Here is a 6,000-nt window from a genome sequence, read left to right on the forward strand (position 1 = left end):
TCTCTCATTTTCTCTATCATTCTTTGCCACTATAACAATGAGCACAACCAGCCTCTTCTATTGTCATCCTCATCTTCGTCACTGTGACAACAAACACCACCACTACACTATTTCTCTCATCTTACCATCCTCATCTCTCGATCAACACCACCATGCCTCCTTCTAATATTGCAATGACGACAACTCTTCTTTTTATCGGACTACCCTAACTATTTACCTCTCTTATTGCCATCAATCTCTACATCTCTTCTTTTACATGATTTTGAATACATTTTTTTATTTTTTAAAATCTAAAATTGGTTTTATATTTAATAAAAAATAAATGTATTTTTTATTTTTCTTTAATTTTTTGTAGAAATTAAAATATGAAAATAGAGAAGAAAATTAAAAATGGTTGACAAAAAATATTCTCCACAATTAAATAGGAAGTTTTTCAAGTTTGTGTAAATTAAACGAAAGACATTATGATTAAATGCATTATCATCAAGTCATTTTTCACTCTATTCTTCAACAATCCATTTAAAGTTGACACATTATCATTTAATGGGGAAATCGTTATCTAGGTATAGAATGATGTAAAATTATAAAAATGCATTTATTAGAAAAATTAGTCGTACGAGTTCCCCTTATCGTTGCTACTACAAGTGTCACTTGACACGTTTGAATATATTGAATTAAGCACTGAATCACTTAGTAAGAGCTCAAAAATAATTTTTCATGTATAAGTGGTACATGGCACAACTTAGACTTAGGGACGGACACATACCATATGGTTTTGCCTAACTAGAAGATCGACCTAAGATGCATATGTCCATATGTCATCTAGGTAAATGTATTACCCTCAAGACGTACTATCCATGATGGGTTAATAATAATAATATTTTTTATATATAATATACAATATATTGATACTATATTATTTTTGTGAATATCATCTATGAGTAAGTTATGTACTAATATAAATCTACTTATCATATTACATAATATAACATTATTGATATACTATCATATATTATCAATTTACTTTCCATTTTTCGTCTTTATCTCCTTTATTTATTCAAAAAAAAAACTTTAATCGTTCTTTATATATGAGCAAACGACAACTAATTAAATATATAAAATGCCGAGGTTTAATTTTTTTTCTAACTATGATTTATAAGAAAAAAGAAGATTGTTATTATTAAAAGTAGAACAAAAAAAATGAAAGAGCTGTAAAATAAATTTAGATCAGATAATAACGATTAGGGTTTGAAAAATCACAGGCGATGCTTTCTATTAAACCGTTGAAAAATAATTCACGTGACTTTTTATTTAAAATTATTCAGATAAATTTATTCCCTCTCCTCTCAAAGATAAATTTATTTTAGACCTTACAGATAAGAAAAAATGAACCATATGTCTCTTGATATATTTCAAAAAAATTAACAAATAATTTGAAAAAAACTTGAAATATTTTCTAACATTATCTTGATTATTCCATATTTTAATTTAAAAAATATTTTAATTTTATTTTAATATAATCTTATTTTACTCATTTTAACAAACGCTGCCTACATTTATAATTTAGTAGACGAATACATTTCAACTTAATGAGATAATATATTGGATGAATATATTTGAGAGGGCCTAGTCTTTCACGTCAGTCCAGGAAACTTTCTCGCCTATAGGGGATTAATGAGTCTTTCACTATTGGTCCAAGAGACTCTTTTTTGGGCGGAGGAACTAGTGTTTTGCCATCAATTCGAGAGACCCACCCTCACTCTCTGTAGTTAGCTTTTGTGCTCCCTTTGGTGGTCTCTTGGAGATTGTCCACACTTGAAGACTTCTATTAACCTTTCTTGGTGACTTGGAGGATTCGGACTGTTTGAGGGTTTTTTAATTGGCTTCTTGATCGACTCTCACAATCAGTGCTGATAGAGCTTAATTTTATATATATATATATATATGTACATATTTTATCTAATTTCATTCTATTGGTGCTATTTTTTATATTTGAAGGGTGATTTTATGTGAAATTTACATAATTTAAATTTTTTTTGGAGGAAATGAGCAAATGACATAAAGGCAAATAATTGTGTTCTAAATAAAATATTATAAAGTAATTAATTCTATTATTTAAAAATTAATATAATTTTTATTGCCAAAAATATAACAATTAAATTTTATAGCATGGGATTAGTTGAAAATACCATGATTGTTGAATGCGAGTGCCACAAAGGTGAGACTACCTCAAGGATGTCAATGCCGTTAGGATGAGAGTGTCGCAAGGAGGGGGTGCCACAAGGGTGGTCATCACAAGGGTGGTTGCCATAAGGGCTTGTTGCAAGGGTGGTTGCCACAAGGATTTGCCGTTAGGGTGGTTGCCACAAGGGTTTGTGTTTCCTCCTACTGTAAGGGTAATAATGCCATAAGGATGTTCTGTCTCTTTGTTGATACTCACGAAAAAGGTTTAAAAGGCTCACAAGAATTCTGACCCTTCGATGCTTAAGTCAGCACCCTTTAGAAAATAATAGAAATGTTCTTAGTGTTTAGAGTTTACCAATCTTTTCGGATCCCCTTTTCAGTCTTGTAGCGGGATATTTATAAGGCATAAATCCTAAGGGTATAAGGTGTTGACATGTGTTAGTCATCCAGCGGCGAGAAGGAGGTCTTGCTGCGAGGCCCAACCTTGCCGTGAGCCTTGGCCTTGCCACGAGCCTCAGCTTTACCGCGAGCCATAGCCTTACCGCGAGGGTGCTTGGCTTTTTTGCAAGCATTTGCCCGTGCCGAGAGAGATGTTCTTAGCCTTGGGTTATCTTTGTCGTGAGGCTTACTATGCCATGAGAAGGAATTTGTTGTAAGGCTTCATTCATGCTAAGGCATCGTAGCCTTGCCCTTGTCGTGAGGTCCCTTTGTTGCGAGAATAAGGTCTTGTCAAGAGGCTTGGCTTTGCCACGAGACCCATCGTGTCTCAAGTATGCCTTTGTTGCAAACCCTATTAGTGCCGAGATGATTCGTCTTAAGGCACACTGTCACAAGGTCCCTTTGCCACAAGACCTTTTTATGTTGAGATGATTCATCTTAAGACATATTGCCGTAAGCCCTATTAGTGTCGAGATGATTTCCTTCTGGCAAGGCTTTGCCTCAAGGCCATTCCATGTTGGATTTATGCCTTTATCGCAAGGCGCGCACACTACCTTAAGGCTCATTGTCATGAGGTCCCTTTGCCACAAGGCCTTGTTACGTCTAAATGATTTGTCTTAAACTACACTATTGTAAGGTCTTGTTCGGGGATTATTTTGCTTCAAAACATTCCATTCTTTCGTAGGTAGTATAAGAATTTCCCCCCACTCTTCTTTTTTGCCTTAAGGTGAAATGGAAGAGTAGGAAAATTTCCTAAACCACTGCCAATCACTCAACATGGGAATGTCCTTGTCGAGTTGTCGGGCTACTAGGCAAAACAAATGGTTAATTGTGTTGAAAGTGCGATTTGTGTGAACCGCTTTGTCTGGCAGTTAGGCGGGATAATGGGCCAATCGTTTTTGAGGGAGCGATTATGTGAACTGCGTTGCTGGGCTGATAGGTGAGACAATGGGCCAATCGTATTAACAAAGGGATTGTGTGAACCACCTTGCCAGGCTGATAGACGGGACAACGAGCCAACTGTATTAACGAAGGGATTGTGCAAACCGCGTTGCCGGGCCCTTAGGCGAGATAATGAGCCAATCGTTTTGAGAGAGCGATTGTGCGAACCGCTTTGTTAGGTCAAAGGTGAGACAATAGTCCAATCGTGTAACACCCTGCCTGTCCAGGACGTTAAAATTTATGCTAGGATTTTTTTTTTATATATATACATACACGAATCACACTAAAATTCTCAACATACCTAAATAAGGTTAACCTTCCCAAACATGACTGAGGAATGGTATACTTAAACATAAGCATAAGCGAGAATCGAAACCTTAAGAAACCTAAAAAATCATAACATAAACGAGTTCATACACATCGTTTACTCATCATAACATTACAAATACCAAAAATAAAGAAAGCCAATCTAATTAGATAACTTGTCCTAGCCTTGGCTTAGGACCCATCACAACATCCATCACGCTCATGCCTCGATCACTTTCTTGCTTTTTCGGCTGCTCGTCTCGTCTAAAACGTGGAATATTTTAGGGACAGATGTCCAACATTAGAAGATGAATCTTCTAAGAGAGGGTTAAAATAACATGAATATATGATATATGGACTTACATAAACTGATACACTAGTGTAACTTTCTTGGCAAACAACCCGTCATGAAACCCTAGACAGTAGTCCATTCTTACACACAACGCAATGGATTACTCCTATACATTGTTCCGACAATACTCTTGGGGAATTATGGCTACACTATCAGGGCGACATCCCATCTCATGCTACACTATCAGGGCGACATCTCATCTCATGCACAAATATCAATATGTCAACAATATCATGTTATGTGAAAAAATCGCATTTATTGATGAACAATATATGTACAAATATGACAACATGCTCACAAATTACATAATACTCAGCAATTCTTGGGGATAGCATGCATAGTAAAGGAAATCTCATCACGTATAAGCCTTTGGAGTAAAAATCACTCATCTCGAACCAATACAATTTTTTTTCAAAAAGCGTGCATTGCCTCGATTTTTGTCCCAACCATGAAAATCACACAATCACTCAACCTTGAGTGTTAAAGCACCATATCCATCATATTTATTCAAATAAACAACAACACCCATTTTTCGTAATTTCTTCACATTTTTCTTTATTTTCTTCCTATTTTTCTCTCCAATATTCCAAAATAAATACCTCCTTAAATATTTTCTCACAATAATTCATAAAATAATTTTCTAAGAATTTTAAAAAAAATTCAAAAATTACCTATTAGCCACGTGCTCTCATGCGCCTTACGCGTGTACTGCGAGTGAAGACTGGCGCGTGCACCTCATGCACTAATCATTTTCTCAGGCTTCGGTACATCGACGATGTTGGTTTTTACTTCAGGCTTGTTCTACACCCTTAGTCGATCACAATGGTATGCCTTGATGCTCGAAACAAGCACCGGAGATGGCCTAACAAGCCGTTTAAACTTTCGGCCAAGGCTACCGTCTCCTTTTTCGTTGAAGCCTCGAAACCTCACCAAAACTACACGAAAACCCTCCAAATTTTTCAGAAATGATCCTTACCAACTCAAGAACAAAAGCCCCTTATCCCTAGCCCTCGATTCAACCCCAAATGAGAGCAATTTGAGTCCCAACTTCTGAAAACCCTCAACCAAATCCTCCTCTATTTATAATCAAAATCGAACCTTGAAACGACTAATCATGCCCAATCTAAGGCCTATACTGCTTTTGCTTACCCTAGGTCGACCTATTTCCCTCTTTTAAGCCCTAAAACTAGCCTTCAACATCCTCGATTTTTTGGCCAAGAAACGACTGAAAACCCCCACCCAATAGGCCATCGATATGGCCAATTCTTGGCCAAGGACCAACCATTATAGTCTAGGCCTAGCCCTGAGGCCTCTCATCCCACTCCTTTGACCAATCTTGGCCGAAATCGACAATGGGAGATGGCCGACAGCTTTGTCAGCCATGGTTGTCTAAGTTTTTGAAAAATTCCACTTTTACCCCTCTCAAGTTTCAAAATTTCATTTCAGCCCTTTTCACAAAGCTTTCCAAAATTTCTATTGAGACCCTCACATTCTAAACTTTTCATTTGACCCCCAAACATTCATAAATAAAGTTATTTTAACCTCCCTCGGGCAATTTTAAGAAATTACACTTTGGCCTAGAATTATGCTTTGATTTCGAAATCCCCTTGTTTCATCTTGAAGTCACTTAAGGATTGTTCCTTACGTAAAAATTGAAACTTTTGAGGGTTCCATTGACTTCTCAAAAGTCCCTTACGTCAATTCAGTTTTTCATCCTGAATCGAAACTGTACCAAAAATTGTCTCTGATCCGATTTCTTTCGATACTAAAAATCATTC

Source organism: Diospyros lotus, chromosome 15 (genome assembly GCF_014633365.1).
Source record: "Diospyros lotus cultivar Yz01 chromosome 15, ASM1463336v1, whole genome shotgun sequence".
NCBI classification, from domain to species: domain Eukaryota; kingdom Viridiplantae; phylum Streptophyta; class Magnoliopsida; order Ericales; family Ebenaceae; genus Diospyros; species Diospyros lotus.